Source organism: Elephas maximus, chromosome 6 (assembly GCF_024166365.1).
Source record: "Elephas maximus indicus isolate mEleMax1 chromosome 6, mEleMax1 primary haplotype, whole genome shotgun sequence".
Taxonomy (NCBI): Eukaryota; Metazoa; Chordata; class Mammalia; order Proboscidea; family Elephantidae; genus Elephas; species Elephas maximus.
Window position 1 is genome coordinate 118,268,324 of NC_064824.1, and position 17,526 is coordinate 118,285,849.

Sequence of the window (17,526 nt, forward strand, 5' to 3'; positions counted from 1 at the left end):
GATTTCTAGTTGTTTTTGTATGGTTTCTAGTAGTCTCTTTATTCTGTCATTTTGTTCTTGCATTGTTTTCCTGAATTCTTCTATTGTTTTGTCTGTGTGTTTCTTGGTTTTGTCTGTATCTTCCCTAATCTCCTTCCTGATCTCTTGCCAAGTTCTGTATATAAGTCTTTTGAATTCTTCATCAGGTAGTTCCATCACCTTACCTTCCTCTGGAAGGTTTTCTGGTTCTTTATTTTGGTCGCTTGCTGGAGCCATCTTGTCCTGCTTCTTTACGTGATTTGATACTGACTATTGTCTATGAGGCAGTACTACTCTGTCCTATAGGGTTGCTATGAGTCGGAATCAACTTGACGGCAATGGGTTTGGTTTTTTTTTAATTGTCTCTGAAAACCCCAGTGGCATAGTGGTTAAGAGCTATGACTGCTAACCAAAAGGCCAGCAGTTTGAATCTACCACGTGGTCTTTGGAAACTGTATGGGGCAGTTCTACTCTGTCCTATAGGGTCACTATGAGTTGAAATCAACTTGACAGCAATGGATTTGGTTTTTGGTTTGAATTGTCTCTGAGGCATCAAGAAGTTATGATATTTATTTATTTATTGTATATTTGCTTACTGGATCTTGAGTTTTTGTTTTGTTTTGATATATCAGAGTAGGCTGGGTGTGTGTGCTACTCTGGTCATTAATCTGGCCATGTTGAAGCTCTTACTTCCCGTGTCCAGGTGTGCAGAGCAGCTACTATGTGTGTGAGCATGGGACTCTGTTCATTCTTCTTGTGGGGCTGCTAAGGCTGTAGGTGGTGTTTTTGATGAGGTGATATATCTTTTATATTGGTCACCTGGCCATGGGTTTTCTCCCTGGTTATTGGGTTGGGTGTTGTGTATGTGCTCTGCTGCTTGCTGGATGGTCAGGGCAAAGGTGCCCAGGTTGTCAGTAACTGAATGTGTGGTGTGGAGACTCTCACTTACAGTCCTGCGTGGGCAGAGTTGCATGGGAGTATTTGGAGCAGGCACGAGTCTCTGGTTGCAGTGGGGGGTGATGTGGGGGTGAGGCAGGGGGCTGTCAGCTGCCCCTGGTTGCCCTGTTGGAGAGCATACACCTGTCTGCTAGATTGCATAGTGGCGGGGGGGGGGGTAGTGTAGCTGGTTGTTGGGTACCTAGTGCTGTTGACTGGTCCTCAGGCCCCCATCGTGGGTGGCTGAATGAAGTGGGCTGTACTGCCAACCCTCAGGCCTGTGGCGTGTATGGTTGAGGTCCCTTCTTAGGGAAAGGCTGGTGGTGAATGCCACAGGTCTGCAGTTCCCCCTTGGCTGCTGCAAGTGTGCTTCAGCTGGGAGCCCTGCCTGCCTTGTTCTAATGAGGACATGCTGTGCCAGCTTGGCTAGCAAGGCACTGGTGTGGGTGATCGGAGTGGGTGAAGGGCAATGCAAGTCTATGTCCTCCCTGCACCAGTGGCAGGGCAAAGGGGTGGGTGCCTCCAGACTGGGGCCATGAGTTTCTGGTTTGGGGGACATGGCAGTGTTGAATGCTGCCTGGCCAGTGTCTGAGTGGGAGGGGGATGGATGAAGGGGAGGGAGTTCTCCTTGGCTGTGGAGCTCTGCTGAGGGGGCTGTGGTGCATGTGATGAGCTGGGTGTGCGCGCTTAATTTTTCCAGGTCTGATATCACTCCTGTTTGATTCTGGAGGTGTGTGCAGAGTTTCTACTGCTTAGCTGCACCAGATGGGGTGGGTTCCAGCTTGAGATGCTGCTGCTTGTCTCAACTTGTCTGTTCTGTGCATGTTCAGCTAGCAGGACACCAGTGATCTGGTGATCCATAATTCTCCATTTCCACTGGTTTTGAATTTTCTCTCCTTCCACCTGTTGCCCATTCAGATTCTTCAGCTTTGTCTTTGATGCTTAGGGTTCCTAGATTATCATGAGTATCTGATTCACTTATTTTTTCAGGTCTTTGTGACAAGAGGGATGACGTGAAACATCTGACTATTCTGCCATCTTGGCCACACCTCCAAGGCTACCTTGTTGGGCTCTTAACCCTGTCTACAGTCCTCCCTTCTAAAACGGAGCAGAGAGAAAAGCGAGCTCCTCCCCTAACTTCAGTCAGAGGCATTCCTGAGGAAGGGCTCTGATTGTCCTGGCCTGGGTCATTTGTCTATCCCTGCATCAATCACTGATGTCAAATGGATCATTACTAGGATCAGCCTAGCTGGGTCACATGCCCATCCTAGGGACAGAGAACCATGGTGTGGCTGGAATGATGGAGGAGTTGTTCCTCCAAAGAAGTTGAGGCTGTTGTCCCCTAAAGCAGTGATGATTCAGGGGTAGAATTCTCACCTATGCGGGTGACCCTGGTGACGTAGTGGTTAAGAGATATGGCTGCTAACCAAAAGGTCAGCAGTTCAAATCCACCAGGCAGTCCTTGTAAACCATATGGGGCAGTTCTACGCTGTTCTATAGGGTCGCTATGAGTCAGAGTTGACTCGACAGAGACTTTTTTTTTGTTGTTTTAATGCAGGAGACCTCGATTCGATTCCTGGCCAGTACACCCATCTCTCAGTGGAAGCTTGTGTGTTGCTATGATGCTGAACAGGTTTTAGTGGAGCTTCCATACAAAGACAGACTAGGAAGAAAGGCCTGGTGATCTACTTCTGAAAATCAGCCAAATGAAAACCCTATGAACCACAATGATCCAATCTGCGTTGGATCATGGGGAATGCATGGGACTGGGCAACGTTTCGTTCAACTGTGCATGGGATCACCATGAGTTGGGGTCTGACTTGATGGCAGCTAACAACATAGCTCCCACAACCAAACCCTCCATTCGAGGTAAGCCAGTCAACTCAAAGCTTAGGGAACAAGCCTGGCACATTCCTGCCTCCCATCTCTGTCCATGCCATTTCCTCCATCTGAAATGCCCTTTGCTCCTGAGTCCTAGGTAGCATGCTCCTTCTTCCTATGTGTGGTACCTTTCTTTAGATAGCATTGAGCTTCCTCCCTCCCTGCAGATTCTGGGGGAGTAACTTCTTAGATTTCTCAATCATTTTGACTGAGAAGAAGGTGTTTCTATTTTCTGGGGGAAGAGAAAAGTTTCTTCCATTCACTCTTCCATGATCTTGCCCACCCCTTTGAACTTTTCAGCTGATGGAACTTTGCTGAGAAACAAAGTAGTTCAGGGTGCCTGTGCCAAGGTATTAGCATACTCTGCCCCAAGCAAAGACACTGCTGGAGTGCTCCATCTGTTTTGCCAAGTTCTGTTATGTAAGTGACAGCTGAGGGTGTCTTTTAAGAAACGTAGTGTTTGTGAATGACGTGTCTTAATAGAGGAACAATGAGACACATCAGCATGCAGAGCTTGCTTTGGGGGAGCAGGTTTGGTGCGGGGGGATAATCTGGAGGTGAAAAGATATGCAGAAGGAGTGGCAGTTAGGTGGGGTGGTTGGTGACAGCAACGAGAGAGAGATAAATCTTCTCATTTGTGAAGAAGTTCCTAGAAGCAGGTTGTTGGTGACTGAGACCCCTGTAGGGTTCCTCTCTTGGGGCAGGGTGATAGCTCTTGACCTGAAACTCTGAAGGATTTGCTGGGGTCACCCATTATCCCTTCTTTTCCCACCCAGGCCAGAGACTAGCCCGTGTCTGGCCCATTTGTGGTTCTATATGTTATCTCTAAGCTTGGGAGCAATAATGTTCTCTTGGTCAAGGAGATGGTTTTATTTATTTTTTCATTTTGCATATCTTTTTTTTCTCATTCAAAAATTTACACACATATTGTTTTGAGACATTGATTGCAATCCCCACAATGTAACAGCACACTCCCCTTTCCACCCCGGGTTCCCTGTGTCCATTTGTCCAGTTCCTGTCCCTTCCTGCCTTCTCATCCTGCTTTTGGAGAGGAGCGCCCCATTTAGTCTTGTATATTTGATTGAACTAAGAAGCACGTTCCTCGTGTGTATTATTTTTTGTTTTATAAGGCTGTCTAATCTTTGTCTGAAGTGTGGGCTTCATGAATGGGTTTTAGTTCTGGGCTAACAGAGCATCCGGAGGCCATATTCTTGGGGGTTCCTCCAGTCTCTGTCAGATGTGAATTTGAATTATGTTCTACATTTTTCTCCTGCTCTGTCTAGAACTCTCTGTTGTGTTCCCTGTCAGGGCAGTCATTAGTGGCATCCGGGCACCATCTAGTTCTGCTGATCTCAGGCTGGTAGAGTCTCTGGTTCATTTGGTCCTTTAGTCCTCTGGGTTAGTATCTTCCTTGTGTCTTTGGTTTTCTTCACTTTCCTTTGCTCCAAATGGGATGGGACCAGTAGCTGTATCAAGGAGGTGGTTTTAAAATGTGACTCTAACATTCTTTGACACTTCCCACTGAGGAGATGATTTATCTCTGTTCCTCATGAGTCTGGGCAAACTTGTGTCTGCTTCAACCAATAGAGTACAGCAGAAGGGCTAGGCCAGAAAAGTCCATGCAGCTTCCACTTGGTCCTCTTGCAGCTCTGACTCTCCAGAGACTCCCTCTTGGGTTTTTCATGCTGTGAGAAACCCAAGTCAGATGAAGAGGCCACGTGTAGGTTCTCTGGTGGTTAGCCCCAGCTCAGCTGCTCCTTCATTAGCTGATATTGGAAGTAGATAGCCAGGCCTTTCTTCTTAGTCCATCTTAGGCTAGAAGCTCTGCTGACCTGTTCAGCACCATAGCAACACGCAAGCCTCCACTGACAGATGGGTAGTGGCTGCACGTGAGGTGCATTGCCTGGAAACCTAACCTGGGCCTCCAGCTTGGAAAGTGAAGCTTCTACCACTAAACCACCAAATGCCTGCAGAAAAAGTACGTTGTCTGTAGCGAACACAATAACAAAATTGAAGTCAGTCTTGCTTTTATTATTATCATGCATCATCAGTTTTAAATGTCAACGAAATATGTCCCTGCAGGGGTTGAAGATTTCCACTGTCTCCTTCTCTCAAACCCTGGTATGCTGCTGAACAAGGACATGATTTTTTTCCCCATCCAAGTTCACAGACCCCTTGGAGGTCTGCAGACTCCAGGTTACAAACTATCATTGTACAGTGTCCTGGTTTAGTGCATGTACTTTGGAATCACAAGGACTGGGCTGGAGTTGGCTGTGCCGTTGATTAGTTATGTGGCCTTGAGAAAATCGCTTACCTCTTTGAGAATCAGCTTCCTTCTCTAGAAAATGGTGTATAATCATAGAATCCTTCCTATCATCGTTGGGAAGATTCGCCGAGATCACAGAGCGGGTGAGCTGTTGAACACTGCGCTTGGCCTGCAGGGAGAGCTTGACAACAGTGGTGGAGTTGGCGGTTGTTGTAACAGCTGATCTTCCCAATGGTGCTGTGAGAAAGGTACTACCTGTATTTCAGGTGAGAAAATTGGGTCTTTATACTTGCTGAGGACGTTCAATGGGGTAGGAGATGCCTGCTGCACTGTGGCTACCCACCTGCCAAGGATGGCTGGCCTTTCTGATTGGCTCCTCTTCTTCACCATCATTGCCCTCTTATTACCTGCTCCTAGCTCTGCTCAGGCTGGAACTGACTTGGATGGGGAGAGTTCTCCTGGGGGTGTTGACACATGGTGGGTTCAGCTGCCCAGTGGGAAGGCTGCCTGGCATTGCAAAGCCTTGCTCAGGTCCTTCCTGTTGCATGGAGCCTCTGGACCTGGGGGATTGCCCTCTTGTTAGAACTCTTGAAGCCCTCCTGCTCTGTGCCCCACATTTGGTACTTGATGCATATATTCTGTTGTTATTTTTCTTATGCCAGCTGCTCTCCTTGGTTAGATTGTAAGTGGGCAGGCACTGCAAGATAGTCCCCCTGGATGGAAGGTACCTGAAAGGATACCATCAGCACTTTATCTCTCTCTAGCTGAGGAGACTTGCACATATTAAATACTCAGTAAATGCTTGTTGAATGAGTAGATGGACCAGTGCACGAAGTGACCAATCGTAGCTTCGTGGCTCTTGTTGCACTTCTGAGAGTGCCAGCTTTGGGCATTGCTGCCGAAAGCCCAGGTCTGCTCTTGTTGTCACATGTCTGAGAGCCCTTCAGAGTTTACACGGTGCCTTTGCATCCACCAGCTGGATTGCCTTGTGAGATTGGCAGGCAGGTTGATCAGGCCCTAAAGTCAAACAGCTGGTGAGGCGTGACATCAACCCTCGACTCCAGGGGTTCTGATTCCAAGAAGGGCACCTTGTCCATTTACCTGTAGTGCAATACCCTAGCCCCAGGGATTCAGATTTAATGGATCTGGGGTGGGGGCCCTAAAACTCCCCAGGTGGTTCTATCCTGCATCTCCAGGTTGAGAACCGCTGCCCTACACTAACATTCAGGTGGCCTAAGCTAAGTAGGTGTGCTTTCATGGGTTGTTCGGAGCCTGAATTTTGGTGTGAGAGACCAGGATTAGAGTCTAGGCTCCCCCCACTCATTAGCTATGTGATCCCGGGTAAGTGACCCAGGACGTTTGAGCCTCAGTCCCTCACCTGTAAAATGGGGTAATAGCAGTGCCTAGACCCTTAGGGAAGTCAAGATGATCTAATTAGATGATGTGTGCAATGCTCTTAGCTTGTTGTAAATGCTTAATAAAGGGTAACAGCTATTATATTATCAAGGTCCCTGGGTGCGGCATGTGGTTTGCAACCAGCTACTAACCTAAAGATTGGCAGTTCAAAGCTACCCAGCGGCACTGCTGCTATTAAGATGACAGCCAAGAAAACCCTGTGGAGCAGTTCTACTCTTTAACACATGGGGTCACCCTGAGTCGACATAGACTTGATGGCAAGGGGTTTGGTTTGGTTTATTATTTCACTGACATGTATGAGTGGTGGAGCCCTGGTGGCGCAGTGGGTTAAGAGTTCGGCTGCTAACTAAAAAGTTGGCAGTTGGAATCCACCAGCCATTCCTTGGAAACCCTATGGGGCAGTTCTACTCCGTCCTCTAGGGTCACTATGAGTTGGAATTGACTGGACAGCCATGGGTTGTGGGTTTGGTATGAGTGGTGGTGGAGTAGAAGAGTTTGGGCCATGAAGATGTGGCTACCCACTTACTCCTTGCATGGTGGTGTTATGTGGGTCTGTATTCAAAACCCCAGCAACCACACACCCCCTGGTGCTGTGCTGTGCTCTGAAAAAGCCAGCCTGGCTGTCCCCAGCCCCTTTATCACAGCGGGCCACAGAAGTTTTGAACTGTAACACTTTGCAGACAGAAGGAATGTAGAAGATGAAGAAGAAACTTCTACACTTAAAGCATTTTTGCTTTATTAAGAGCCTTTCTAATGTAAAAACTGCTCACACAGTCACTTTCCTTAGTAACTGCATCACCATTATTTTCATCACCCTGAGGACAAAATGAGATTCCGTGTGGGGAAGGGGCGAGGCAGGGTGAGCATTCAAGAGCTGGATTTAAATCCAGTTCTGCCGGTTGAGCCTGTGTTAATGCAGTATTATAGGATTTGGTGGCAAGGGCCTGTGTGGCTTGATCCAAGGTTTCTTCAACATTTGGGTCATTGGCAATGTCACTGCTGCTTTTATTCTAACTACTCCAAGGGGAGAGTCGGGAAGAGAGCTAATTCTTAATTCTCACACTCACTTGCCTTTGAGACACCCAGTAGACACTCCTGCCAGCGAACCCTGTTGATCACAGGAGACCTGAAATAGAAATGGTTTACCCATTTCCGATGATTAGACAAGGCATGGGAATCTGGGTACCTGGTCTCTTTCCACTCCATCCAGGTGAATTTCCAACAGGAGTGCTCAGAGATCAAAGGGAGATGCACATTTCATGACACCACGGCAACCCAGCATCTGCTCAGCCCGCCAGGAGGACGAGCGCCTGCGCACAAGGCCGCACACACATGCAGCAAGCACGTATTCATCAGAGTGGCGGTGCTAGGCCCTGCAAATGTGCAATGATGGAGAACTCAGTCCCTTCCCAGAGGGCATCCAGGGTTTAGTATGCAAAAAAGTATAATAAAATACCGCTGTGACTAGGGCCTTAAGAAAGAGAAGTAGACACTATTCCTAGGCTGACCTAATAGGTGTTCTCAACCCACTTCTCCCTTTCCTGACCTACTATAGAGACAGGGGGAGTTAAGCGTTCATTTGGAAACCCTGGTGGCGTAGTGGTTAAGTGCTACAGCTGCTAATCAAAGGGTTGGCAGTTCGAATCTGCCAGGCGCTCCTTGGAAACTCTTATGGGGCAGTTCTACTCTGTCCTATGGGGTCACTATGAGTCAGAATTGACTCAACGGCACTGGGTTGGATTTTTACTGCAATTAGGGGAGCCCTGGTGGCTCAGTGGTTAAGAATGGGGCTGCTAACCAAAAGGTCAGCAGTTTGAATCCACCAGTTGCTCCTTGGAAACCCTATGGGGCAGTTCTACTCTGTCCTATAGGGTCGCTATGAGTTGGAATCAATTCAATGGCAACTGGTTTGGTTGGTTTCAGTATTGTAACTAGAAGGTCCCTGGGTGGGGTAAATGGTTTGTACTCAACTGCTAACCTAAAGGTTGACAGTTCAAACCCACCCAGTGGCGCTGCAAAGGAAAGGCCTGGAGATCTGCTTCCATAAAGATTACAGCCAAGAAAACCCCATTGAGCCCTTCTACTCTGTAACACTTGGGGTTGCCATGAATTGGAGTCCAGTCAATGGCAATGGGTATTACAACTTAGAAGTGGTCAGTGATGCAGTTTGGGGCATGAGTTATAATTTGAAGTCTGCTAGTAGGTTTCAGGAAAGCTTTTGCTCCCCCAATAAAACAGGAGAAGCAGCTGGCTCTGCTGCTTCTCCCTTCTTGTCTGGAAAGCAATTATGGTGCCTGGATGTGGTCAAACCAAAACCAAACCCACTGCTGTCAAGTCGATTCCGACTCATAGCGACCTTACAGGACAGAGTAGAATTGCCCCATAGAGTTTCCAAGGAGCGCCTGGCAGATTCAAACTGCCCACCTTTTGGTTAGCAGCTGTAGCACTTAACCACTATGCCACCAGGGTTTTCACTGGATGTGAAGCAGCCTTCTTATGACCATGAGGCAATAAGCCTAAGAGAGAAGCCACTGTAGAGATGCTGTCGTGATACTGTCAGACCTTCAGATCAAAGCTGGCAGCTGTCTTCCTCAGGACTTTTTGTTACGTGAGAAAAACAAACCCCTATTTATTTAAGCCACTGTGAGTCAGGGTTTCTAGTCCTTGTGGCCGAGTGTAATCCTGATGGACACAGAAAAGTATAGAGGGGCCTAGCGAGGTAGAGAGGTGAGTTGGCACAAGAAGGGATCAGGGAAGCCTTCATGGAGGAGATGACATTTGAGTTGGGACTTAAAAGACTTTAGGATTAAATATGTAAAAAAAAAAAAAAAAAAGAGATGAGAGAAGCGTAAGCAATCGTGTGAGCAAAGGCAGAAGTGGGAAGTGGAATATGGACAGTGGAGAGTGATAAATTAGTGTTGGCTGTTTTTGGCTGCAAGTTGCAGAAACCAAATCCAATCTAGATTGAATAGCAAGGCTTGTGTGATTGGAAAGCCCAAGAATTGATTTAGCTTCAGGCATGTCTGGATCCAGGAACATAACTTATGTTGTCAGGGGTTTGTCTCTGTTGTCTTTTTAGCTCTTCTCTCTGGCTTTGTTCTTGGAAAGCAGACAAGACAACCAGCAGTATTGCCAGACTGACATTCTCCCAGCTCAGAAACCTCCATCAAAAGAGAACTTTAGACCCTTAATATTCATATGGTGGGCCGCACAAGACTGCCATTGACCTTGCTCGATCACTCCTGATCAATTCACTGCAGATATGGAGATAAGGGGGCCTCTGAAGGAAGCCTGAGCCAGGGTCCTCACTTGCAGTATCCCTGCCGTGTTTGACAGCCCCAGAGAATCAGAAGAAGACAGTGGGGAAAGCATCCTGGGTAGACAAAAACTATAGTGATAGTAGTCCTCAATGAGCAGATCGTCCAGGTACAACTAGACTAGGAAGAGGCTGGGCACCAGATCTCTCTCTGACCACTTGTCTCAGGGTTGTCTGGTCAGCTCACCCTTTGCTAAAATTGTGAAGAACACAAACAAGGGCAGGGCTGGTCAGGCAGTGCACCAGTAGCCCTTCCAGGGGACATGAGGTGTCTCCTGAGGCCAGCCTCACTGTTGCAAATTTCTCTCAGGTTTATCACTTTTTTTTCTTCTTTCACCTGCCTTCCAGTTGGAGGCATGATCATGGCTTACTGTTCAGAAAGCATCTCTTGATCCTGTTCACATTAAAGTAAACAATGAGGCAGGAGAGGGATGGTGTTATGGATGGAATTGTGTCCCCCACAAATTTATGTTGGAATCCTAACCCCTATACTTGTGAATCTAATCCTGTTTGGGAATAGGCTTTTCTTTTTTGGTTAATGAGGTCATATCACTGTAGGTGTGTCCTAAACCTAATCACTTCTGAGTGGTATAAGGGACAGCATAGACACAAAGTCGAGCAAGCACACTTGGGGGAAGGATAGATGCCATGCGGAGACTGCCAAGGAACTGAGGAACACGGGGGTGACAGAAGCTGAGACAAATGTCTTCCCCCAGAGCTGAGAGAAAGAGAGCCTTTCCCTAGGGCTATTTTTTTTTAGTGCCCTGAATTTGGACTTCTGGCCTCCTAACAGTGAGAAAATCAATTTCTGTTCATTAAAGCCACGCACTTGTGGCAATTCTGTTACAGTAGCACATGGAAACTAAACCAGATGGGAAGAACAGCAAATCTCAGGCTGGACTCATTATCTCCGGGCTGATGAGGGTGCAGGGAGGGTGGCATCTAGGAGCCACCTTGCCCTGCTCCCTCCGCATCCTGCACGGGAGGGGGGGTGGGGGGCGGGGTGGGGGGTTGGGAGTGGGGGTGGGGGTAGAGATGGGTGAGGGAGGTGTTGTCCTGTTCTGATCTCTCCTGGAGACTTTGAGAGGTTCAGCCTCTAGAATTTTCTGTAACCCCTCCCTCCACTAAGGCTTCGACAGCAGAAACAAAACTGCTATTCTCTGACCAGCTGGAAACTGTCAGGACCCAGGCTTGCAGGCTTAGGCAATTAGACAAAGAATGTAGCTTTGTGCAGCTCAGGAGAGAAACTTAATTTGGACGCTCTCGGTGTCTTTGTTTTTGCTCAGTCCCCGGAACCACCCCACTCCCTCTGCAGTCCTCTGCCATTAAAGCTGTCGGGGACTCTGCCTTCTTCCTGATTCCTTCCCCAACTATTTATTGAGCTCTCATTATACACCAGGCACTTTTCACAGGTCAGTTCCTTGGCCAAGCAAAGAATCCCTTGGAACTTTTGGCCACCAAATGTAGCAGGTGCCTCTTTTCTCTGCTTTAGGGTGACCCCTTTGGAGTTTAGTGCCATCTTCTCTCTTCCTTCTGCCTTTGAGTTGTCAAATCCGCTGCTTTCCTCCCTTCTCCCTTCATTCCTGTTCTTTTTCCTCCATGACCTCCAGCCCCATTTGGACAACATCCCTTGTTTATTGCTGGCTGTTTTTAATATATACCAATCTTTTACTCTAATTATGATTTATTTTGGAGTTCCTGGGTGGGGCACACAGCTAAGTGGTTGACTACTAGCTGAAAGATTAATTGCTCAAATCTACCCAGATGCACCTCGGAAGACAGGCCTGGCGATCTGCTTCTGAAAAGTCACAGACTTGAAAACCCTGTGGAGCACAGTTCTACTCTGCACTCATGGGATTGCCATGAGTCAAAATCAACTCGACAGCAGCTACAGCTTTTTTTCTTAAAGGACTTTTGGCTGTTACAGAAATACTTCTATTTGGAGGCAGCAAATGTAGCAGGAAGAACAGGCAATTTTGGAGGGAGAAGGGTTATCAGTTTTGAGTCCAGGCACCTCTACTCACTATTGTGACCTTGGGCAAGTTCCTTAAGCTCTCGCAGTCTGTTTCTTCATCTATGAAATGGCTATGATATTAATACCTACCCAATAGATCTTTTATAGGGTTACACGAAGTGATCCGCCGGAAGGTGCTATGTATGCCAAAAAGCACAATGCAGACATTTCACAAGCAAACTGTGTGGAAGACAGCTTGAGTCCTGACTACGGCCCAGAACTGTTCACATCCGACCTGGGAAACGTCCTTCATGCCCCGATTTCAAGATTGGCAAAGCCCTTCATTTCCAGTGCTTCCCAGCTTCGCCCCAGGGGCAGGTGTTAGAAGCTAACTGAAATGTTTTCTGGATGAATTGCACCAAAGAATTCAGGGCTTTATGTTTCAGAATGTCTGACCAGGATGGAATGTTAATCTCCCTTCTGCCACTCCTACTCTTATTTTGGAAAGAGACAATGTCACATTTTTAAGATTCTGGATGTGTGTGATCCACTGCCACTGAGCTATTTGGAGCCTCCGTTTGCTGCTGTTTTTTACCCGGGACTCTTGACCAGGCGTTGCCTGCAGCTCTGAACTCGCCCAAAGCCCTGGGGCTCTGCCGGGTCCTCCCCACTCTCTGGCCTCAGGTTTTGTGTCCTTCCTGACTCTTGGTCTCTGATTTACATTTGGCATCGGGTTCTTTGGTTACTGACTCTATCCATCCCACCACTCCTCTCCCGCCCTTCCTTCTACAAGCCCATTAGGGGCCACTCAGCCCTCTAGGTGGTCCAAGGCCTTCTGGAGCTTTCTGGTGGGATGACGCGCATGTAGATAGGTACCTGCTCCACCCCTTGCCATTAAGCAGCACTGCTTTCTTTCTCTCAGCTGGAACCAGTGAACTGATCGAGTTCTTGGTGCTGCAGAAACACTTTATTTACTTGTACGTGGGACACATTCCTCGCTTTCTCCCAAATTATATATCATATATAGAATATATTCTTGGATTGTAAAGCCAGAAAAACCATAATGACCCTATACAACAGAGTAGAACTGCCTCATTGGGTTTCCAAGGAGCGGCTGGTGGATTTGAACTGCCAACCTGTTGGTTAGTAGCTGAGCTTTTAACCAGCGTGCCACCAGGGCTCCAACATACGTATTATGTATTATTGTGAGGATGACGCAGGACCTGGCAACATTTTGTTCTGTTGTTGCCATGAGTGGGAATTGAGTTGATGGTAGCTATAAATTTTTTTTTTATCTACCTATCATTATATATTATAGATAATATATATTGTATCATACTAAACTCACTGCCCTTGAGTCGATTTCGACTCATAGCTACCCTATAGGACAGAGTAGAACTGCCCTGTAGAGTTTCCAAGAAGCACCTGGTGGATTCGAACTAGCACTTAACCACTTCGCCACCAGGGTTTCCAACTGTATCATACAACATATAATTGTTTATTCCTCGTTTTCCCTGTAAGTCCAACACGTTGGTGTTAGGGATACAGGAAAGCTGAAAGGTAAAATAATGGGTCGTGCTACCCCCTAGTGGCAGAGCATGGTAACACATCTCAGCAAAGGTGAAAGTTTTATATAGCCTCTTATCAAAAATAAAAAGCTAGAGACCACAGAGATGAATGTAGAGCTTGGGTAATTCTCCCTGATGGCCAACTTGTATTCACAGATATCACTGTATTTCTTTTTAGCTCTATTCTTTTATTCTTTCTTTCAAGGATAATAAACTATTACTGCATGTTACAGATATTATTTTTTATGAATTCACAATACTATGTACTGTATTTATATGAATGAAAATTTCTTTTCCCATAAACTTCATGCATTTTTCCACCAAAGACCTTCCTTGTAAAGTTCAGAAGTGTCTTATACCTCTGGGTATTTTACATGCTGGCAAACGTAAACGGCTGGCTCCAGGCGCGGACAGCCTTTGCACGCTCACCAGTGCTTCTGTGCAGGGCGGATCCTGAGTGCGCTCACTGCACCCTGTTAGGGAATCCCTGCAGAAGCCCAGCAGCCAGGGGGTTAGTCCAGATTTGGGTCTGTTGCAGCTCGTGGGCCTCTTTGCTAGTGCTCAAGCTTCCTTCGATGCGTTTCCCTTCATGCTTTTGAGCATCTCCACCTGCTTCCTGCGCAGGGCCCAAGCCTGGGACTCTGGCAATCGGCTTCAACGACCCTCCAGCTGCAGCCCAGACACTGGGCATGGGATCTGCAGCACCCTGATCCTGTCCCAGGCCCTTACCACACTGAAAATACGTAACACTTGCAATACATTAAAGCAGGGGTCGGCAACGTTTTTCTGAAAAGGGTCAGAAAGTAAATATTTGAGGCTCGTGGGGCACACGGTCTCTGTTGCAAACACTCAGTTCTGCTGTTGTGCAAAAGCAGCCACAGACGGAACGGACACAAATGGGTGCTGCTGTGTCCCAATAAAACTTTAGGGACACTGAAATTTGAATTTCGTATCATTTTCATGTGTTGTGAAATATTAACCTTCTTTTGATTTTTTTTTTCCCCCAACCATTTAAAAATGTGAAAATCATTCTAAGCTTGTGGGCAGTACAAAAACAGGTGACAGGTCAAATTTGGCCCACGGGCCATAGTCGCTAACCTTGCATTAGAATATTCCGTTACCCCCTTCTAAACCCGTTGCCATTGAGTTGAGTCGGGCTGATGGCAACTCCACGAGTTAACGGAGCAGAACTGAGCTCCATGGGGTTTTCTTGGCTGTAATCTTTATGGAAACAGATGGCCAGGCCTTTCTTCTGTGGTGCCACTGGGTGGGTTTTTAACTTTTTTTTTTCATCAGAAATCTAATGATTTATTTGAAAGATAACGCTCTGATGAACATCTTGGACTGGAGAAGGAGCCTCCAAGGGCATGCCCCAAATCAACAAAAGTGAATAGGATAGTTTTTTTTTTTTATAACTTTTATTAAGCTTCAAGTGAACGTTTACAAATCCAATCAGTCTGTCACATATAAGTTTACATACATCTCACTCCCTACTCCCACTTGCTCTCCCCTTCTTGAGTCAGCCCTTTCAGTCTCTCCTTTCTTGACAATTTTGCCGGCTTCCCTCTCTCTCTATCCTCCCATCCCCCCTCCAGACAAGAGTTGCCAACACACTCTCAAGTGTCCACCTGATATAATTAGTTCACTCTTCATCAGCATCTCTCTCCCCCCCGGTAACCAGTCCCTTTCATGTCTGATGAGTTGTCTTCAGGGATGGTTCCTGTCCTGTGCCAACAGAAGGTCTGGGGACCATGGCCGCCGGGATTCCTCTAGTCTCAGTCAGACCATTAAGTTTGGTCTTTTTATGAGAATTTGGGGTCTGTATCCCACTGATCTCCTGCTCCCTCAGGAGTTCTCTGTTGTGCTCCCTGTCAGGGCAGTCATCGATTGTGGCCGGGCACCAACTAGTTCTTCTGGTCTCAGGATGATGTAGGTCTCTGGTTCGTGTGGCCCTTTCTGTCTCTTGGGCTCTTAGTTTTCGTGTGGCCTTGGTGTTCTTCATTCTCCTTTGATCCAGGTGGGCTGAGACCAACTGAGGCATCTTAGATGGCCGCTTGTTAGCATTTAAGACCCCAGACGCCACATTTCAAAGTGGGATGCAGAATGATTTCATAATAGAATTATTTTGCCAATTGACTTAGAAGTCCCCGCAAACCATGTTCCCCAGACCCCCGCGCTTGCTCCGCTGACCTTTGAAGCATTCATTTTATCCCAGAAACTTCTTTGCTTTTGGTCCAGTCCAATTGAGCTGACCTTCCATGTATTGAGTGTTGTCTTTCCCTTCACCTAAAGCAGTTCTTATCTACTGATTAATCAATAAAAAACCCTCTCCCACCCTCCCTCCCTCCCCCCCTCGTAACCACAAAAGTATGTGTTCTTCTCAGGTCTACTATTTCTCAAGATCTTATAATAGTGGTCTTATACAATATTTGTCCTTTTGCCTCTGACTAATTTCGCTCAGCATAATGCCTTCCAGGTTCCTCCATGTTATGAAATGTTTCAGAGATTCGTCACTGTTCTTTATCGATGCGTAGTATTCCATTGTGTGAATATACCACAATTTAACTTTTTGATTAGTAGTCAGGTGCTTAACTGTTTGCACCACCCAGGCACTTTCACCTCTTTCTGTTGTTGTGGTTGTCAGGTGCTGTCTGCTGTCGAGTCTGTTCTGACTCATAGCAACCCTTCATGCAACAGAACGAAACACTGCCTGGTCCTGTGCCATCCTCACAATTATTGCTATGTTTGAGCCCATTGTTGCAGCCACTGTGTCAGTCCACCTCATTGAAGGTCTTCCTCTTTTTCACTGACCCTTAACTTACCAGGAAACCCTGGTGGTGTAGTGGTTAGGACTTACGGCTGCTAACCAAAAGTTTGAATTCACCAGGCACTCCTTGGAAACCCTATGGGGCAGTTCCACTCTGACCTTATAGGGTCACTATGAGTCGGAATTGACTCGAGTGCAATGGGTTTTTTTTTTAACTTTACCAAGTATGATGTCCTTCTTCAGGGACTTGTCCCTTCTGATAACACATCCAAAGGACGTAAGATGAAGTCTCATCACCCTGCTTCTAAGGAGCATTCTGGCTGTACTTTTTCCAGGATGATTTTGTTCTTTTTTCTCCAGACAATGGTATATTCACTATTCTTCACTAATCCGTAATTCAAAGGCATCAATTCTTTTTTGGTCTTCCCTATTCATTGTCCAGCTTTTGCATGCATATGAGGTGATTGAAAATACCATGGCTCGGGTTAGGTGCTCCTTAGTCCTCAAAGTGACATCTTTGCTTTTTAAGACTTTAAAGAGGTCTTTTACACCAGATTTGCCCAGTGCAATACATTGTTCGATTTCTTGGCTGCTGCTTCCATGGGCTTTGATTGTGAATCCAAGTAAAAGGAAATCCTTGGCAACTTCAATCTTTTTTCCATTTATCATGATGTTACTTATTAGTCCAATTGTGAGGATTTTGGCTTATGTTGAAGTGTAATCCATACTGAAGGCTGTAGTCTTTGATCTTCATTAGTAAGTGCTTCAAGTCCTCTTCACTTTCAGCAAGCAAGCTTGTGTTATGTGCATCACGCAGGTTGTTAATGAGTTTTCCTTCAATCTTGATGCCCTGTTCTTCTTCATATAGTCCAGCTTCTTGGATTATTTGCTCAGCATATAGATTGAATAAGTATGATGAAAGGGTACAACCCTGATACCCACCTTTCCTGACTTTAGACCATGCAGTATCCCCTTGTTCTCTTCTAACGACTGCCTCTTGGTCTATGTACAGGTTCCTCACGAGGACAATTAAGTGTTCTGGAGTTCCCATTCTTTGCAATGTTAGCCATAATTTGTTATGATCTACACAGTTAGAATGCCTTAGCATAGCAAATAAAACACAGGTGAACTTCTTTCTAGGCAGTGGCAACTTTCCTCACAATCTTAAATAACTGGATTTGGGCCTCTACTCTATCCAGTTTTCTGGATAAAACATAGTTCCTAACAGGTTGGAAACCCTGGTGGCTTAGTGGTTAAGTGCTACGGCTGCTAGCCAAAGGGTCGGCAGTTCGAATCCGCCAGGCGCTCCTTGGAAACTCTATGGGGCAGTGCTACTCTGTCTTATAGGGTCGCTGTGAGTCAGAATCATCTCGAAGACACTGAGTTGGGAACAGGTTAAAAGTT